General features: G+C 42.4%; 1 protein-coding gene across 7 annotated transcripts in view; it reads left to right on the forward strand.

Moving 5' to 3' along the window:
* Positions 1-1,097: 1,097 nt before the first annotated feature.
* The window catches only part of Inpp4a (inositol polyphosphate-4-phosphatase type I A), a 136,376-nt gene continuing 116,201 nt past the window's right edge, over positions 1,098-21,272 (forward strand). For all 7 annotated transcript variants that reach the window (XM_069988480.1, XM_069988481.1, XM_069988484.1 and 4 more), the window contains exon 1: positions 1,098-1,304. The gene's annotated coding sequence lies outside the window, so the exon portion shown is untranslated. The remainder of the gene's footprint in view (positions 1,305-21,272) is intronic.

Genomic DNA, 21,272 nt, shown 5'->3' on the forward strand with positions numbered 1-21,272 from the left:
GACAGAGCACAGGCCCAGAGTTCAAGCCTCAAGACCTGCAAAAAATAAATAATAAATTAAAAAATCTAATTTCCCTTCTAGTTTTTCTTTGTGTGACTTTGATTCCCTTTAATTATTTAGGTGGGTTTTTTGTTTGTTTTTGTTCCTGGGGCTTGAACTCAGAGTCTGGGCACTGTCCCTGAGCTTTTGCACTCCAAGTCTAGTGCTCTACCACTTTGAGCCACAACTCCACTTCCAGTTTTCTGGTGATTAATTGGAAATAAGAGTCTCACAAGTTTTCCTGCCAGGGCTGACTTTGAACCACAATCCTCAGAACTCAGCCTCCTGAGTAGCTAGGATTATTAGTGTGAACCACCATTGGCTGACTCAGTTGTCTTTTAATTTAGAGAGAAGAAAAGTATTACAAACTGTCTTTAAATTTATCTTTTATTTTTTCTTTAAATGGATTGAGTTACTTTTTCATGTTCTTTAGCCTTTGTGTCTCAGAAACAAAAATAAAGATAAAGCAGAATAAAATAAGATACATTTCTTCCCACACTTCTGACTATTCTGTTTTTGTCTGCGGGTCGAAAGACAGAATTTGGGGGAGAAATGGAAGGACTTTCTATGTGTTGGGATCTATAAACACACATTCATGCATATATGTCAAAAGAGGCCGAGGAGGTCAGACACTCAGGATGTTAGCCATCTCTTCTTGCTGCAATCTGTTTCCCGAGTCCTGAGGTTTTAATTTTTGTTTGTTTCCCGTTGTTAACCATCTCCTGGGTGTGATTCCTTCATTCGGAAGCATCCTCATCCACAGGGCCAACGGCCTGAGCGCGTCTCTGGGTGGCGGCTCCTGTAAGGAAGCTTCTTCCCCGTGGACCAAGGCTGTCGTTTAGTTCAGTAGTTCAAAATTCCCTGCAGGTGACGCGGTCACCCAACGTGGGATCCGAAATCAGCGCCCGCTTCGGGGCCACCCACCTCTGCTGCCGGAGGAGGCGGATCCAGCCGGGGGCGGGGCCCACGCGCCCACCGAGGATCGCGGGGTGCGCATGCGCGGAGAGTGGGCGGGGCTTGGGCGGGGCCGCGCGCGGCTTCTAGAGCGACGGCGGCTGTGGTGGTGGTGGCTGAGTTCAGGCTGCGCGCGGGCAGCGGGTTCGCGGCCGGAGCCGGCGCCGCGGGCCGGGGCTGGAGGACCAGCCCCTGAGTTCCCTCCAGACTTCCCCACCACGCAGTGACGCTGTTGCGGCTAGGCCCGAGCGCATCGCCCGGAGCGACGCAGGACAGCCGGGCGACGGGTGCCACGGGCCAGGGCGCGCCAGGTAAGTGGGCCGGGTCGGTCCGGGCCGGGCCTGAGCCGCGCGGCGGCGGCTGGAAGCCGGAGGCCAGGACGGACCTGGGTGCGGGGAGCGCATCTCGGTTCCCTGCTGGGCCGGACCGGGACGGCGCCCGTGGTTGTCATGGAAATGCACAGCTTAGCAGTTCGCTGACGGTGGCGTCTGTGGAGAACAGTCGGAGCCGGGCCGACCGGTACCCACAGAAGGACGGGTCGCCCGGGGCTGGCGGGAGTTGCAGGATGCTGGGCGCAGGGCCCGGTGCCTGGGTCGCTGCGCCTGCCTGGTGCGTCTCCGGGGTTGGATCCAGTGACTCCAGACCCTGAAGGCCTCGCTCTGTTTTGAGTGTCAACAGAATCACGTAAAAATAAACGTGCGACTTGGCTTAGGAACTGGGTTTCCATCTTCTAACTCTCCTTCCCTTTTCTTCCCGTCCACAAGCCCCGATAGTGTGTCTTGAATTTTAGCTTTTTATGTTTCTATTTCTCTTTGGTTTTGCCAGTCAGTTAATTGAGGCCTGAGAGATTTGCTGGGATCTGTGTTTGTCTTTTGAAAGCCAGTCATGAAATGTGTAGGCCATAGAAGACTGAAACACTCAAAATGTCAGACGTAAATTTATATCTTTGTAGGAGAGGGAGAGCAGTGTTGATGGGCTCCACTTCCCTACCCCCCCTTGTAGCCTGCCCTCTGACATTACATAATGATGGGTTCCTCCTGCCCAGAGTTGACAGGTCATGCAAATATTCCTCTGGGTACCAAAAAAGTGTAGACAGTTATAAAACCCATCATCTAGTCTTTTGCTTTGCCTCTGAATGGGTTTTGTATTGAGAGATTGCTTAAAGGTAGAATGTGATTTGTCACCTGCCCATTAGGGTATCGGAACCAAAGAGGGGGAAGGGGGCATTGGCGCTGGATATTGGTGTGTTCCAGTGGAATTTTGGCTGGTTCATATGTGTTTACAGTGGATTGTGTGGAATATGGGGACACTCCCGGGGCTAGAAAGGGCCAGAGCAGCCTGACCTGAGTGTGAATTCTGGCTTGTATCACATGCAAACTCTGGATTTAAATGTCCCCCTACCCCTTGTTTTTTTTTTTTTTTGTTTTTTTTTTTTGGTCCGTTGTGGGGCTTGAACTCAGGGTCTGGGTGCGGCTCCTGAGCTCTTTCTCTTTCACTCAAGGCTAGCGCTCTACCACTTAGCCACAGCACCACTTCCAGTTTTTCTGGTTGTTAGTTGGAGATAAGAGTCTCACAGACATTCCTGCCTGGGCTGGCTTTAAACTGCAATCCTCAGATCTCAGCCTCCTGAGTAGCTAGGATTATCCTGGGAGCTACCGAGGCCCAGCTAATGTTCTAATTTTTAAAAGATGAAACAGATCCTCCTTTGCTGAGTTTGTTTTGAAATCTAGCTGACTTCAGTATCGATACACAGTCTAAGATGTAGATTATCCTAGAATTAAGCCTAATTTTTCCTTTTTTTTCTTTTTCTTTTTTTTTGGGGGGGAGGGGTCTGGTAGTGGGACCTGAATTCTGGGCCTGGGCGCTGTCCCTTAGTCTTCAGCTCAAGGCTAGTGCTCTACCACTTGAGCCACAGTGCCACTTCCGGCTTTTTTTGTTTTTGCTTATGTGGTGCTGAGGAATCAAACCCAGGGCCTCATGAATGCAAGGCAAGCGCTCTACCACTGAGCCACCTTCCCAGCCCTAAGCCTAATTTTTCTATGATTGAAAACAATCTTTAATAGAGATTTTATCTTTTGATTTAGGCTAGAGCCTTTGTTTTGGGCATTCTTTGGTCTCTTCAGCTGGTACCCATGTAGGGAGTCAATGTGGTGGTTCTACTGGAATGTCAGTGACTGGAGACCAGGATAACTTTCCAGTAGTGGCATTGCATGTGAACAGAGCTGCTCTGGGCCTTGATCCCTGTAGTGTCTTGCAAACACTCTAGCAACAAGCTAAAGTCACTGGCAGGGTCTGGCTCAAAGGCAGGTATTAAAGACCTGGATGCTGGATAAATTCAAAGAGAAAGGAGGCCTGCATTTGTGCTGAGCTTTCTGATAGAATTAGCTGTACTTACCCAGCTATGGTATCTTTTCAACTTGTTTTTCATTTGTCATCTTCCATCTCAAATTATTCATTTACTTAGCTAAGCCTTTCCTATGCAGACTTATACCCAGGACAGACCTTAGCTTATTCTATTGTTGTGGAAATTAGATCTTTTGTAATATTACTGTTAAAATAAATATTAATACTTTTAAAAAGGTCATCTTAAGGAAATGATGAAATGAAGTAATGTATATATATATGTATATATATACATATATATCTATATGTATCTATCTATCTATCTATCTATCTATCTATCTATCTATCTATCTATATGCTTTTGGTAAGTGGTAGAACAGCAGCAGAGAGATGGTATGTATGATAGAGAACTACTGGTCCAACAAGTCTCTTTAGCTGGCTGCCTATCTGGAGCATTTATAGTCAGCATCCCTGGGAATTCACCATAGAAATGGGTTGGGAAAACACTGGGATCACCTAACCCTGTCACCACCTAGTGGTAGAACATCTCAATCATTTCAGTAAGCCAAGTGCTGGTGATTCAAGCCTGTAATCCTAGCTACTCAGGAGGTGGAGTTCTAAGAACTGTGGCTCAAAGCCAATCCAGGCAGGAGAGTCTGTGAGACTCTTATCTCCTATTAACCACTAAAAAAAACCTGGAAATGGAACTGTGGATCATATGGTAGTGTGCTAGCCTTGAGCAACAACAGCTCAGGAACAGTGTTAGGTCCTAAGTTCAAGCCACAGGACTGGCAATAAATAAATAAATAAATAATCCAGCAGATTAGAGCAGGAACTTCCAACTAAGACTGTTTTATCCTATTTGGGCTTCTTAATTAAGAACTCCTCCTTGTTAACATATATTCCGGAAAAGTTCCCACAGCATCATCAACTGTTTATAGTGTCAGAAGGCTTTGAAAAAATAGCACAAGTCTGCAGTGAAGAAGGCTTGATTATATCACTGGTTCTTTGTAGAATTTAATTCATGTGTTGGTGAGGGATCCAGAATGAAGGGCTGACTTGAGTGCCAGCTGTGGATGAGAAAGCTGAGCAAGAGCCCGAGGCCTTGAGTTCAAGCCTGGTATTGCCACAAAAATAAAGTGAAGCCGGGTGCCAGTGGCTCATGCCTATAATCCTAGTTACTCAGACAGCTAATATTTGAGGATTGAAGTTCAAAGCCAGCAGGAAAGTTTATGAGAACACCTAAAAAGCTGAAGTGGATCTGTGGTTCAAAGTGATAGAGTGCTAGCCTTGAGCAAAAAAGCTCAAGGACAATGCTCAGGCCCTGAATTCAAGCCCCATGACTTATAAAAAAATTAAAATTATAGCTTCCTCTACCCCTCTGCCCCCTATTGTGTGGCGGCAGAAGTTCTGTAAGCAGAGCCTACTTTGGGGCGAACATATCAACCAGGCTTGTTGTATTTTGCCTGCCTGTCTCCCTGCTTGTAAGGACAGTTTTATCATCCTCAGGAATTTACCTATATTTCTAAACATAAAGCATACTTAGCTCTCCTACTTTTTATTTATTTTTTGTATTTTGATCTCAGACTCATTGAAAAGTTGGCAAGAATAAGCTGGGCACTGCCTGTAATATTAGCTACTCAGGAGGCTGAGATCTGAGGATGATGGTTTAAAGCCAGTCTGGGAAGGCCTGTGAGACTCTTATATCCAATTAACCACCAAAAATCCAGAAGTGGAACTGTGACTCAAGTTTTAGAGAGCTAGTCTTGAGCACAAAAGCTCAGTGACAGTACCCAGGGCCTGAGTTCAAACCCTAGGACTGGGACCAAAAAAAAAAAAAAAAAAAAGGTTCAAGGATAGTGTAAAGAATTCACAGATACCCTTTATCTAGATTTTTATAATATTAACATTTTCTTATATTTCTTTTATTCTTCTCTTCAATATTTAGTAGCAATTTGCAGCCTCTGTGCCCTTATAGCACCAAATATTTGTTGTATGTTTCCTAAAAACAAAGATACTCTCTTATATCACAAGACAGGAAAATTAACATTAAGAAAATGCTATTTTTTAAATGTAAGGTCCTTTTCAGATCTTGCCAGTTGCTCCAATAAGGTTCTTTTTAGCAAAAGAAAATTCTTAGCTCATTTATGGCAAAAGAAAACCCCTAACTCTTTTGTGGCACTATGTTGTACCATCTCTTGTCTTCTTTAGTCTGGAATAGTTCCTGAATCTTTCTTTGTTTTCATGACACTGACATTCAAGACTACTGCCTTGTTTTTAGATAATGTCTTTCAGTTTGGATTTCTTGTGGTTTCCTGGTGATTAGATTCAGGTTATGTATGGTAGTAATACTGCTGAAGCTGCAGTTTTGCTAGTTTTTTTTTTTTTTTTTAATCTAAGGACACATGCCAAGCTTTATCCATCCCCTTCACTTGGCTTGTTAACTTTCATTACTTGATTAGGATGGTATCCACATCCTTGAAAAGTTATTTTCCCTTCATGATTGATATGTATCTCCTAGAGGAAGAATTTGAGACTATGTTAATACACTGCTGTTCCTCATTCTCTCACCCACTAGTTTTATAATCCATTGATGTTTGATTCTTATCTGAATCATTATAAGAATTGACAGATGGTAATTGACTAAGTCCTCATTTCCTTCTACATTTATTAGTTGGAATAATACTAAAAAGAACTTTTCTTTCTACCATATTTATTTACTTTTTGATTTACAACTCTGGATTCATGAATTTTTGCTTTACTCAACAGATCATAGTTTATTACACTCACTGTGCATTGTGTTGCTCAAATTGCTCCAGATTTGGCCAGTGGGAGCCCTTGCAGCTGGCTGTTAGTTTCTTTTGACTTGTCCCTCTCGTTCTTTGAGAATTTCTTTTCTTTCTAGCACAAAATCTAGTCTTGGCTTGTATTTTCCTTGCCCTAACCCTGGAATCAGCTATGGTTAGGGCTCATTTTCTACAGTCCTGGTTCGTTTTGGTGGGGACTAGTGTTAGAAACCAAGATGTGGGCAGTAGGTGTGCTGACTGCTACTTAAATGTCATTGCTTTCACTTTGTGTGTTTATGTGTGTGTGTGTGTGTGTGTGTGTGTGTGTGTGTGTGTGCATGTGTGCATGTGTGCATGCATGCTAGGATCAAGCTCAGGGTTTCATACGTGCTAAGGAAGTATTCTACCACCAAGCTATATCCCCATCCATTACATCATTGCTTCTAGACCTATTTTAAGTACTCCCATTGTAAACCGAAGTATAGTCATGTTGTACAATAATTTCTGTACTTTTATAAAATTGATGCTATGTTCTGGAGGTTTTTCTGGACTGATAGGAATTTTGTGTGTATGGGTCTACACTCTAAATTGTGGGCATACGACTATTTAACCATCTGTTGATGAGCATTGAGATTGTTTCACATTTATTGATCTAAAAATGGCTTGGAATCTATGAACCACATCATTGTTAACACTCATTTCAGTTTTTAGATCTCTAGAAGGATTTCTGGGGCAAGGAGCAATTTTAAACTGATGACTTTACCAAATTGTCTACCAGGACGCTTTTTCAGTTTATACCCCTTCCATTAGTTGACAAAATTGTCCACTTCCCTCTGACTTGGCCTGCACTGAACAGAATATGTCTTGTTAATGTGGTCAGTCTAATGGGCAGAGAAGGCATTATTGTTTTAATTACATTTTCCAAATTGCCAAAAGTATTGAAAACCTTTCCATGCTAATTTATATTCTAGCTTCTGGGAATTACCTGTTCATATCCTTTGCCTGTTCTTGATCTTCCTAGAGAAGTTATTTTAACTTTGGGCTTTATTCTTGGCAGCTTGGGAGGCTCTTTAAGTATTTATTTATTTTTTTAATCCTAAAGGAGCAGGAACCCAACCTTTTCTGAGTACCCGCTACATTCCAGACCTGGGTCAGGTCTTTCAGGTATCTCCTGAGTGGTCTTAAGCTGTGGCACGGAAGAAGCATGAGGGTTCACACTGGATTCAAACTCAGGTCTGTCATGATCTAGGGTCATTTCTATTGAATAAGTGAACTTCCTTCACAGGATTTAAAAATAAGGGCTTTATGTATCAGTGTAAGGATGAGAAACACTTAGATTCTCCAGTGTGAATAATTTTTATTTTCATTATTTTTTACTTTATAAATCAGGAAATTATTTACTCAGTCATGTATTGAGCATATACATCTTTGAAAAGCATCAGTTTTATTCCTAGATCTGTCATCACTCTGGAGCTGTGCTTACTGAGACCTCAAATAGCCTTACAACTTTAGGCAAGTAGCTTAATCTTTCCTTGCATTTCTCCATCTGTAAAACTCTGCTGATGGTGGCAGCAATCACAGAGGCTTGTTGGAGTATGGGATAGATTCATACTCTTCAAGTGCTTGGAGCAGCCTCTGGTGCTTAGTAACCACAGGAACCTGAGCTTTTACGATGAGTCAACCATGTGCTTAGAGCACATGGCCTAGTCTCAAAACTTGAGACTAGATCAGCCTTTTCTCTGCAAGGCTAATCTCTAACCAACCCTTTTTTGGAATTGGGAAGCAAGGGTCTGGCTTCTTTGTGCTCTTCTCCTCTTTTTTCTTTTGTCTACATCTTCCTTGTGTTCTGTGATGGTCATCAGGTCGGTGTCTACCAGCCAGCCTAGTGGTTTCCTGGTGTTTGCCTATAACCCTGACCTGGACCAGGCAAACACATATGTATGACAGGGTACTTCATTGGCTCAGCTGTCACTTCCTAATAAAAATAAGGCATCCATTTGCTGGAATCAAGTCAGGAAGACTAAGAATGTTCTCTGACCTCTAGGAGGAGGGATGGGGACTCTGCAGGAGTAAATCATTTACTTTTCCCAGCTCCTTTCCTTCCCAGAGCCCTATCTCACACACTTGACAATTCTCCAGTCCTCAGGTTCCTGAAGCATCCTTCTTGTTGTATTTTACTAGGTAGAATTCTCAGGTCTACTACTAAGTATCTTCTGCCCCTTCCTGCACCCAACCTTGAAGCAAAGCCTTCATGCTGCTGGTACCAGCTGCTGTTATATAGTAGCTGTCTGATCAGATTTTTCACTCTAGATGTAGACTGCTTTTTTTTCTCCCTCTAACATGTGCATTTTAAAAGGTATACATTTGTTAACCCATTAACCTGGATTTTAAAGAAAGATGACCTAGTATAAATTCTAAAACTGTGGAGGAAGCATATTTAGCCACCTAGTGTTTCTGGGGAACAAGATCCAATTAGGAATTAGGGATCCCCAATTCAAGGAACCCTTGGACTAGTGTGTGTGCCATTAGGATGCTTTTGACTGCAGATGAGATAGTGGCATTACTTCATCAGCTGCTTAGCATTTTCATCAAGGACCTACCTAGATTCTTCTCTCCTCTCCTTTCTGCAGCCATCATTGCTGATTTCTCTGTAGGCTCAGTCACCTTATGGCTTTTAGCTGGTCATTAAGTCATTGGGAATGTGGTGCTTCCTTGCTTCTCTTCAGTAAGAGCCGGAAAGGAGACATGCCAGCTGGGTCTCCAGCTGCGATGTATACCAGTCCTTCCTTCCCTCTGTGGAAGCTGAGGGGCACATACCTTTCCTGGTCCACTAACAGGGCTGTGAGAATGCTGTGTGCTGATTGGTTTAGGCCAGTTCTTCACACAGTGTTGTCTTCAGACCAGCATCCTCTTTAACACCTGAGAACTTCAGTTAAAAATGCATTGTTTTGGGTCCCATTTGCTTGCTGAATCAGATACCCTGGTTTGGCCCCAGAATTCTGCTAAACTGGCCTCTGGAGATGTTGATGGAAGGCCAGGTGGGAGAACTCCTTATTTCATCCTAGTTGGATGAGGTTGTCTTTTCCTGAAGCCTAGGGAGGGAGGTCTCAGAAAGAAGGGAGACTAGATATAGGATGGTCAGCCTACAGTGTGAACTGAACAACCTGGCAAGTGTTTAAGGACCTGTGGGAGCTTTTCTCTCTTTTCCCCCATGACCCAGCTCATCTGCCCAATGAGTTTTCCTGGTCCTGTACATACAGCCCTCTAGCTCCTCTGAGTATGATTGTCTCATTCCCTTCCTGTAGGACTCAGTATTAAGGGAAGCAGCCCCAGGTTGTCTCTGGTCTAGCATGCTTGATGTCTTTCAGGTTTGGAAGATCTAAAGATGGCTAGCTCTTCTAACTTGCGTTCCCATGACACTCCTCAAGGCCCTTCTGGTGTGTAGGGTGTGTGTGCTCTGCTATTCCTCAGTAGTATGGTTGTCAAAGACTTGAGAAATATTTGAGAAATTGTCCTGGAGACAGCTCAAGTGATTGTTTTCTGTGGTGGTTGGTGGCACTCTCTGGCTTTGCCTTGCTCTGACTTGCTCTGTTTCACTCTTTTCATAAGGACAGCTCCCGCATTGTGTTTGATACGGCAACAGCTACCATTGTGGTGATGTGAGGAGATCAGAATGGACCAGTGCTTCAAATTCTCCCCAAAAGTAGTGAATTGAGTTTCTAGTTTTTCCTTTACTTGGACAACTTTAAAGCTTCATAAAAGCTGGATGCTGGTGGCTCTCACCTGTAATCCTTGCTACTCAGGAGGCCGAGATCTGAGAATCATGGTTCAAAGGTAGCTCAGGCAGGAAAGTCCATGAGAATCTTATCTCCAGTTTATAACCTAAGAGCCAGATGTGGAATTGTGTCTCAAGTGGTAGAGTACCAGCCTTGAGCAGAAAAGCTCAGACAGTGCCTAGTCCCTGAATTCAAGCTTCAGTATTGGCAGGTGCAAGTGCGCAAGTGTGTGTGTGCGTGCACATGCACACATACACATATACATACTTCATGGCAGTACCTTACATACTGTTCAGGCACAGCCTTGCACAGAGTTCTAACCTTATTAGCACTAATTGATGAGCAGGGAGGAGCACTGGGGAGGAGACAGAATGAGTAGGGTGCATAGCCAAGTTACAGATGGCAGTGGTCATTTTAAAGTTTTTTTTTGAGAAATAATAAATATCCTAGTATGTTTCTTTCAGGAGATGTAAGCAGTTTTTGGTAAATATTTAGTTACTTGTGTGCATTGTTATCTTGAATACTGGAATGGGGTGTATGTATTTTTTGGTAAAGTAGTATCAAACCACTCCTAGGGTTGAGTGCAGGAGATCCTAATGTATTGTGAGGAGGGGGCTACACTGGATATGTGTACACCTAAGATTTTTTTTAACTCCCAGGTATGGAAATTTCATCAGAACTGCAGAGCTGAGATGAGAGGGACCTTTAGTGGTATGGGCTGGTGGAGCTGGTCTTGTGGGGATAGCAGTCAGGAAGTTCTGAACCTCTGATCTTACTCTGGTTTTTTGTCTCTTGGTCTTTTGCCACCTAAGCCAGAACCTCCTGATGACGTCGGGAGTCCTCAGTATGGTTACTTTGAGTGACAGTGACAGTGGCCAAGAGTGTATTGATTACCAGAAGTTTGAAGTGTCCTCTGCGCATTGCTAGCCTTTGTTTCACCTAATGGATCTGGGTATCTTCTTAACAGGGAAAGATGGAGAGATTCTCTTCATTTGAGTTTCGCCCCAATGAAACCAGTACTACCAGTGATTCCTTCTGGGTTCCTTTGCCTCAGCAATGACAGGACAGCTTCTAGGTCACCTTGGCTGCCTTAGGGTAGATGCATTTTTGATGCAGGGGTCAGTATGGGTCAAATAAAAACGATATGTTTGTCATATCCCTCTGTTGTGAGGAAAGGGGAAAAATGGATTATGGGTAGAAAAAAGTCAGGATATGAACCTCAGTCAACAGAGTGGGGGAAGGGGGAAGGGATTAATATGAGTGAGGGAAATCTGTGATCTTCAGGACATTTCTAGACCAGTGCAGCTGGAGGTGTTATAGCCACTTGTTCAATTTTACAGCCTTTGTAACTCTTTCCCTCACCTTTGCCCCTATTTTAATATGTGCTCAATGGGCCAGAGTACATCCTAGCTCTGGCTCCTGCCCAGGGCACCTCTGGGGGGGAAATAACATGTTTCAGAGGAGGATGGTGCTAAGAAGAGAAGAACAGCAGAGGTCTGGGAGAAGGATATATGTAAGGTGAGGTGGGGGAAGCAAGTAGGTGGAACCTGAATGCCACCAGCTTTCAATCAGGCACTCACAGATCCAGCTGTCTTCTATTGGCACGTGAGTGTGTGTGTGTGTGTGTGTGTGTGTGTGTGTTTGTGCACGTGTGTGTGCGTGCACGCTTGCTTGTGCCAAGCCTGGGGCTTGAACTTAGGGCCTATGTGCTATCCCTGAGCTTTTCTGCTCAAGGCAGGTGCTCTGCCAATTGAGCCATAGTTCTACTTCTGGCTTTTTTTTTTTTTTTTTTTTGGTGCTTAATTGGAAATAAGAGTCTTGTGGACTTCCCTGCCCTGGCTAGTTTCCAACCATGATCTTCAGATCTCAGCCTCCTGAGTAGTTAGGGTTACAAGGGTGAGCCACAGGCACCCAGCCAGCACTTAAAAAAAGTTAAGCATATAAATCTGTGATTGTATGTGGTAAAATGCTGAATATTTTCACGGTTCTTAGTTATTGCTTTGATTGCTTTTTCCATATACAACTCTCAAATGAAATGATCACATCACATAATTGGGTGGTAATAAATAGTGATAGGATGATGATAGAACCTAATGAGGATGAGATTAAGTGCCAAGAAATGTCAATGTATCCTGAGTCGTTCCCTGATTTGGAAAAGGAAATGGAAGTGGGAGAGTGGATTTTAGTCTTGGGGGAAACACCCTCTGGTAGATAATGCCCATCTCAGGTTAGAGGGAAGAACTAACGGTCTCATTTAGGTTTACTTTCAGTGTGCCAATAACTTGGTCCAGTCATGCCTGAATCTTACCCTCTTCCCTCCTCTTCATGTTGAGAAAGGATTCTTTCATTTTTGTCCTACTCAGCATCCTTTCCAGTGGCAGAATGGAGGTTTGATAGTGCCTGAGGGCTGCATGGATGGAGTGTTGGGTGTTTTTGATCTGTTAGCATTGGGCTAACACACAACAGTGCCTATTTAGGGAAGTCCTGCTTCCCTGCTTTGTTGCCTTGGAAATCCTGCTTCTTCTCCTTTCACTTCTCTCATCTGCAGTGATTCAGCAGTAGATTTCTAGAGTAGCAGAAACTCCTGTGAGTCAGAGGCCCTGAAGTGCCCAGGGGTGTTAATGGAGAGGGGAGTTGCATGGGTATTGCAGATCGTGCTCTTCTTGGCCTACATAGGGCATGCAGACCCTTTCCCCAGATCCCCAGCTTGCTCTCTGTCCTCACATCCCTCTTTCTGAGATCTTGGTGGACACTTCCCAGTACATTGCAGGATTTATGATACAATCCAAAGCCTTGTCCTTTTCCTATGAACAGATGGATACCACTGTACTCCAGCATGCTTCCCCCCCTAATAATTTATACACACTGGTTCAAGTCTGGATGGTGTTTCCTTCCTGGTGGCTGGATATCATTTCCTGTCTCCTTCACTTACCTTTTCTATGATTTGTTTTTCTCCTAATTTTAGCCCATTTTAGTTCTCTTTTTATTTTTGGCAGTGCTGGAGTTTGAAGTTCAGGCCTTGTGCTTGCTAGGCAGGTGCTCTACAACTTGAGCCACATCTCCAACCCTTTTTGCTTTAGTTGTTTTCAGATAGCTTCTCATGCTTTTTGCCTGGGTCAGCCTTAAACTATGATTCTCCTACCAATGCATGCCACAATGCCTGGTTAGTTCTTCCCCCCAAAAAAACAATGTTTAAAATATTTTTATTATCTTTAAGTAGTTGTTTGTACACAGGAGTTATCATTCAACAAAGCAGTTTATGAGAGTTGAGTATCTTGCTCAATGTCACCCCTTTCAACATTTTCACCCATCCCTTCCATCCCATTCACTTTTCTTAATTTTGTAGGATAAACATTGAATTTTGAGTGCATCCTCCCCCTTCTTTTCATTTGTCTCTGTTTCGTCTTTGAGATAGTTTTATTACTTTTTTTGCCTGGGCTGATTTCACCCTGCTGTCCTTCTATTTCTACCTCCCAAATATCTGGAATTACTGATGTGAGATACTGAGCCTAATTGGCACGTAAATAATTGTACATATTTGTAGTGTACAGCATTATTCTTCAGAACCTGTATACTGTGTGTAATGGTTACAGCAATGTAATTGGCTTGTCTGTTATCTTAGATATTTATTGTTTCTAATTGTTGGGAATGTTCAACGTCCTCACTACAATTCTGAAACATTCAATTGGTTGTCAACCATAGTTATCCTACTCTGCTACAGAGTAGGGAAGTTACAGAAGTTATCCTACCCAGCTGTACTCTGTACCCATATGTGTTCTCTTTCCAGCCTCTTTCCCTTTCCCAGGTTCTAGTAGCCAATATTCTAATTGCTACTGATTGAGATCAGCTTTTTAGCTCCTACTTATATGTGACAACACATGTTTTTTGTCTATCTATGCCTGACTTATTAACATAATTTCTTCTAATTTCATCTTCATTGTTGCAAATAACAAAAATCTATCAGTCATCTATCTGTTTATTATTTTTGGCAATGCTAAGGATTGAACTCAGGGACTAGGCAAGCACTCTACCACTTGAGTCACATCCCGAGTCCCTTTTAATGGCTGAATAATACTCCATTGTGTATTTTTCTGTATTCATTCAACTTTCAAAAGTACCTAGGTTGAGTCCATGTCTTGGCTGTTGTGATCATTTGTAGTATGGCAGTAGGCACAATATGCAGATGCTTCTTCACAATAACTGATTACAGTTTCTTTGAATTGTATAGTCTATAGTGGGGTTGCTGGATCATATGTCAGATCTAGTTTGTTTAGGTGACATTATACTGTTCTCCATAATGGCTGTACTAGTTTACATTTCCATAGTGTATGAAAGTGCATCCTGGCCAGCATATGTTTTTTTGTTTGTGTCTGTGTTTTTGTGTCTCTGTCTCTCTGAGACAGATCCCATTATGTTGTCCTTGCTGGTCTTGTGCTCCCTTCCACCTCAGCCTCCTGAGTACTGGGTCTTACAGGCAGGTTTTTATCTTTGATAATAGCCATTCTAATTGGGGTGAAATTCTTCTCACTGTGGTTTTGATTTGCATTTTCCTGATCAGTGATGCTGAGCATTTTTATATATGCTTGTTGGCCACGTATACATCCTGTTTCAAGAAATATCTATTGAGTTTTTTTTTCTGTTGAGTTATTTGTGTTCCTTCTGAATGTTAATTCCTTGTTCAACTAGTTTTCAGGCATTTTCTCCAATTCTGTAGGTTGTTTCTCTACTTTGTTGGTTGTTTCCTCTGCTCTACTGAATCTCTTTTTAGTTTGATGGAATCTCATTTGTCAATTTTCTTCTTGTTGCCTGTGCTTTTGGGGTCATAACCAAAAACTTTTGCGAAGACTGATGTCCTGAATCATTTCCCAATGAATTTCTTTGTAACTTGATAGTTTCAGGTCTTACATTTAGGTCCATTTTGAAGTAATCATTTTTAATACAGCAAGAGATAGGAGTCTAGTTTCTTTCCTTTGAATACAAATAACCAGTTTCCCTGGCACTTAAATTTTTTTTATTATTATAAAGGTGATGTACAGAGGGCTTACAGTTACATAAGTCAGGTGATGAGTACATTTCTTTTTGGACATTGTCATACCTTCCCTTGCACTCTCCCAGTTTTTCCCTCCTGTACCTACCTTTTATTGAAGGGACTTCCCACTTTCTCCAATTATTCTCTTGCTGGCTTTATAGAAAATCTGTTGATTGTAAATAGGTTGGTTTATGTCTTTTTTTAAAAAAATTCTGCTCTGTTGGTCTATGTATCTATTTTTAATGCCAGCACCATATACTGTACTATTGCTTGTAGTAGTATGTTTTGAAGTCAGGTATTGTAATACCTCTGATTTGTTCAGAATTCCTTTGTCGACTTGGAGTCTTTTTAATAGTGTGACTCATTTCAAGCAGAATTATATGAGAAATTATGAGATTCGATGAGAAATGGTGAAATTAGATAAGAAATGATCAAATGAATCAAATTCCAGGGCAGTCATCATTGTGTCATTCCTTGAACCTGTGTTATAGACTAACAGATCGGCAGTTTTGTAAATTGTTAACAATTTTTACCATTATTGGTCCTGGTGACTAGCTGTTGTGGTTTACACCGTGAACTTAACTCAGTGGACTAAGTGTAATGAATGAAAATGGGCTATTTTTACTTCATAACCTAGATTTGTCTCCACTAAATATGCCCAGCAAGCTATTAAAGTTTGGGGGCAGTAAACAGGAATTTGGAATGTGAAAGCTGTTTGCACTTGCTACTCAGGCTGCCCAGAAATAGGATTGGTAGCTTTTTTAGGATTATAACTGTTTATTTTACTAGGGAAACTGTTTTATAATGTAACTCTACAGTAGAACGAATCTTGTTAGGCTTAAAGGGCCTCATGAGATTATTCTCACACTATCGTGGAGCCTAGGGTAAATTTGAAAATGCTTTTATTAAAGACCTCTTTCTGGAAACACAGTTGTTACTAAGCCTAAATCTAAAATACTCCAATAACTGACATTCTATATCATTGATATAAATAAGAAGTGGTGAGAGCATTGAGATTAGATATGACTATTCAGAAAAAAATCTGAAGAAAAAAAGTTTGGATAGGCATTTATTTGTCTTACCTATACTGAAGTGTGGAGATGAACAGCCAGAGCTTGTTTCTGCCATAAAAAGGGTGAGGCTTAGGGCCTCACCTGTAGGATCCTAGCTTGAGGTAGAGCAAATTTATAGTATTCCAAATACCAGCTATGGATGAGATTTAGTTCAGTGGTAGAGTACTTGCCTGTGGTAGAGTACTTGCCTGGTAATCATGAAGCCCTGGGTTCAACCTCTGACGTTTAATGACAGTATTATTAGTAGCAGCTGCATTCCAAATGCTGGGCTTAAGAAAGGCAAACTTCCTGAAAGTATCTCACAAAACTTCAGGCTTAGAGCTCAGGGGCAAGAATTGAACTCCTGGCTATACCCAGCTTCAGTTGAGGTGGACAGCCTTATCCACTTTAGCAGCCTTGTCTAACAAGTTGGCCCTTGGGTTCTAGATCTGTTACAAAGGAGAAAGGAGAGAAGAAAAATATTCATGGCAAATAGCTGCATCGCTCCTGCAAGTTGTTAACTTTTTGAAAGATGGGCATTTTTACTTGTTAAGAAAATATTGGGAGAATATTGGGGTGATTTCTTTGGGCTAACAATTGGGAAAGACTAAAAATCTCTGTTCTCACTTCTGTGTGTGCTTCCTTGGTTGAGCTTGAAAGAGATCATTTTTATTTCTTTGTGCCTTATTTTCCTCATTTAAAGGATATAGTAGAATTCGAATCTAAAGTCTCAGGGACAGTGCTGAGACTCTCAGATCAGAGCTGTTTTCTACCAAGACTCCTGTGGTGTTTCTGGACCTGTGGGATATAGCTAGAAGGGCAGGACTTCCTGAGTCTTAGAGGTGGGTTGTCCAGTCAGAGGTCAAGGTCCAGTTTAGTGCCTAGGATTGAGGTGCCAAACTTTGGGAGGGGTCCCAAAGTTAGAGGGAGTCCATAGAGAGACAAAGTCTCCTGTGGTTACCAGGGGAGGAACAGTTCACTACTCTCCTTTTTTTTTTTATTGTGAAAATACTGTACAGAGGAGTTACAATTACATGGGCAAGGTAATGAGTACATTTCTTATCAAACATTGTTGCCTCCTCCTTTGTTTCCCCTTCCCATCCCTTCCCATCTCCCCAACTGCACTACTCTCCTCCCCTGAGTAGGAAGGTCCACCTCCTCAGCTGAATTGAGAACAAGTGTTTGGTCTGTCTATCTCTCTATCCTTCCTTTCCTCTGTCATATCCCAAGTTTCCTTTAGGAGGGCAACTTCATTGTGCCCTATCTCAAGGAGAAGAAATCTGAAACTTATTCTAGACACCAGCAACCCAACATGTTGTTTTTGGAGAAGTTGCCTTTTAAGAACAGTAAGTACTAGCAGTTTCTGAAGTCAAAAGAAAGGTTTTTTGGAGGGATATCAGACCCAGGAACAGGCATAGATAGAAAGAAGTTTGGACTTTCCTTGTACTTAAAAACACTCATATTTGGTCAGGCCAGCTGCTCTGTCACTCTAAATGAGTGCACATACACAAAACACACCACTCCCATACACCCTGTTGTTTGATAGGCAAAAGGCTTGGGAGATTGGGCTCCTTGGAGGAGCTTTGCTTGAAGACTGCCTAGAATCCTATGGAGTTATGAACATAAATGTGTACTGAATATTCAAGAATTTTGTAGAGCTGGTTCAGTGGCTCAAGCCTGTAATCCTAGTTACTTGGGAGGTAGTAATCAGGATATCATCATTTGAAGCCAGCCCATGCAACAAGAAGTTTGGGAGGCTGGGTGCTGGTGCCTCACACCTATAATCCTAGCTACTCAGGAGGCTGCGATCTGAGGATCAAGGTTCAAAGCCAGCCTGGGCAGGAAAGTCCATGAGACACTCTTATTTCCAATAAATCACTCAGAAAACTGGAAGTGGTGCAGTGGCTCAAGTGGTAGAGCACTAGCCTTGAGCTGAAGAGCTGAGGGACAGTGTTCAGGCCCAGAGTTCAAGCCCCATGACCACCACCACCACCACCACCACCACCACCAATAACAACAAAAAAGAAGTTTATGAGATCTCAACCAGTGGTTGAGTACACATGCCTATTATCCCAGCTCTAAGGGAAGCACAGTAGTTGAGCACCAGTGGCTTGCCCACTCAGGGAAGCACTAGTAGAAGGATCACAGCCCAGGAGATCCTACCTAGAAAATGACCAAGGCAAAAGGGGGGTAGAGGCATTACTCAAGTAGTACAGTGCCTGCCTACCAAGCTCAAGTCCCTGAGTTCAATCTCCAGAATTATGTAAAGGAACAGTCCCTAAATTCATGTTTCTAAATAAGGATTATGTTTGTAAAACCAATGATAAAAATGTGCTAATCTGTAATAACTATTTTTCCCAGCTTTTGTAGGTTTTTTCTAAGTTTTGGTACTGGGGCTTGAACTCAGGGCCTTGCACTCTTGCTCTACTTGGCTGGTACTCTATCACTTTGTGACATACTTCCCTTCACCCTTTTTGCAGATTAATTGAAAATAAGAGTCTTGTGGATTTGTCTATGTAAGCTGGCTCTGAACCTTGATTCTAGATTCTTAGCCACCTGACTGGTGAGGATTATAGGTGTGAGCCTCCTACGTCCAGCTTAACTTGGCTTTTGGGGGGGGTGGGGAGGTGGTCCTGGAGCTTCAACTCAGGCCCTGGGCATTGTCTCTGAGCCTCTTCATGTTCAAGGCTACTGTTCTCCCACTTAAGCCAGTGCCATTTCTGGCTTTTTCTGAGTAGTTTATTGGAGATAAGAGTCTTATCAACTTTCTTGTCTGCGATCTCAAACCACAATCTTCAGATCTCAGCCTTATGAGTAGTTAGGTTTATAGATAGGAGTCACTGAAGCCTGGGTAACTTTACTTTTTAAAAAGCCTCAAACAAATAATCCTTTCACTCATTTTATCTATCCTTGGAATAGCTTCTGATAGGCAGTAAATGAGCATGTCTTTCTCAGTATCCTGCTGTGAATTGTTGCCACTGAACAGTACTTGAATTGGTAATTATCTTGCAGGTGGTTTTAGTAGCTAATAGTAGCAGTTAGGATATGTAGAAAGCAAAAGGCCAGGGCCAGGAAGGAAGTAGATCTGTCTTCTACTCTTTTTTTTCAATATGTATGTTTTATTGTAAAGCTGCTGTACAGAGGGGTTACAGTTATATGAGCAAGGTAACAAGTCCATATCCTATTGCTATTGCTGTCTGCTATTCTTAAAGGGAAAGGAAGCACTGATGGAGGTTGACTTGGAGAAAAGTGCCGATGAGGCTGTGATTCTCAAATGTTTGGCACATTTTGGAAGGTGACTTTCACCACTTTGTGTGGCTACTGGCTCTGGTCACAGTTTTTTTTTTTTCCCTAACCAAACCCTTCTCTCACTTTTCTTCTTCTTCTTCTTTTTTTTTTTTTTTTAAAGAATTGAGATTAGGTGATTACATAAATTTCACAGTATTGTGGGAGAGTGATACTTAGTTAAACTCACAAACATATTTTAACCTTCACAAGGCAAATTGTCATTATGGTCTATAAAGTTTGTGAATTCTATGAGCTTTGACAATACAAATTATTTCTTCCACATCAGGTGATGATTACATTTCTTTCTTTTTGCTTAGTGTAGGCTGTTCCCTCTTTCCCTCTCATCCCTCCCTTCCCATGGCTGTCTTTGGGTTGCTTAGTTCTTTTTCTTCTATGTCCAGTGCAGCTGATAGGCCCCTTTAATGTATGTTGTTCCCTTTCCCACTTATTCTGGGTCCTTTTCCTGGCTTCCCTCCATTGCGTGCATATATATATCATATATGTGTTCAAAGAACACGGAGTCATTTAACAATGATACAAAGAAATGAGTGGCTGTCGTTTGTTTCTCGAGTCCTGTTTATTTTGTCATATCTCCTTGCAGTTTAGCTTTAGCATCCACATATCAGGGAGACCATGTGCTGTTTATCTCTTTGCTCTTGGCTTACCTTGCTCAAAATGATTTGCTCTAGTTCCATCCATTCCCCTCTGGTCACATTTGTTGGAGATATATATAGTGGACCCTTGGGAAGCATCAAGATGGAGACACAAGAAGTGTAAAGACACTGAAGCTCTTGGTCTTTAGTGACCTATTTGGCACAAGTGTGATTGGAAGTTCCACAGGACACAGAATATTGTAATAGGTCAGGATCATAGTATGTTGAGGCAGAGCTTTGTCATTCAGGAGCTATGCTCCTAGAGAACAACCTAGATGGTACAGATTTGGAGTAGCCAAGGGGAAGAAGTCACATGGTTTAGGAAAGTGTTATTAGGAGAAAAGGGATGGTGGTCAGTGTTGGGTAGCCAAAAGGCAAAATAGAATAAAAGTAACACACTGTGTCAGGCACAACCTGACTCACCCATACCCAGGCTTGGCTAGCTCCCTTAGCCTCCTGGTGTGTGACCCCTCAGTTATTCCTGAAAGGCCTGATGAAATCAATTATTGTGTTAGTCTTTCTGTGTTTCTTGGGGAACAAGGTGGCCCCCAATGGCATTCACAAGGGTGAAGATTGCCAGAGCTTTCTGAGGACATGCTCTGTGAACATTGTGGATCTGGGTTGCATAATACTTGCATGTCCATCAAGGCAGGGACAATAACCCAGTTCTCCTGTATCTCCAGAGTGACCCACAGTGCCTGGCATAAAGTAGGCATATAGTCAGTATTTGTTATAGTAAATGAATGAACAAAGTCATTCGGTCATTATTGTAAGTAGCAAGGAAAATCTTTTGTCCTCTGAGAAGATAGCCACTTACTAGAGGTTGAGCTGGGCTTCAGTCCATCTGAGGAGAAGGAGCCCCAATAAGTTCTTCAGGTTAAACCAGAATGTTTACCTTATCCCATGGTGCCTGTCACAGGCAGAAGCTGTGCTCTTTTTGTCTTAGGCACATTAACCCTCTCATCCAGAGGACTAGAGCCTGGGGTCTGCTCTGCTCTTTTGGGTCAGAAGGTGCCACTTCTTACAGTTTAAGCATCTTGTTTTTGGATTTGCTTTTTAAATGTAATCAACTTAGAGTAAATTTCTCCCCATATACTTGTGTGTATGCAAATGTATGCAAGTACTAAAAGATAAAGAGAAGTCTGGAAAAGTAAGGGCACCAGCAAAGGTGGTCTTCTCCCCTCATGTGCTTAAGGTAGCATCATGAGACTCCAATGAAGGATGAGTTCTGTGTCAAGACAGGAAATGGGGTTTCAAGAGAGAAGTGATAAAAAGAGCCTAGGTGCTTGCTCACGTAGAAGCTTGAGGCTTGTTAGGCTCTTTAAAAGGTTTGGGACTTAATTATCCACTGG

This window comes from Dipodomys merriami, unplaced genomic scaffold (assembly GCF_024711535.1).
Source record: "Dipodomys merriami isolate MVZ:Mamm:240054 unplaced genomic scaffold, mDipMer1.0.p SCAF_36, whole genome shotgun sequence".
Classification (NCBI taxonomy): Eukaryota; Metazoa; Chordata; class Mammalia; order Rodentia; family Heteromyidae; genus Dipodomys; species Dipodomys merriami.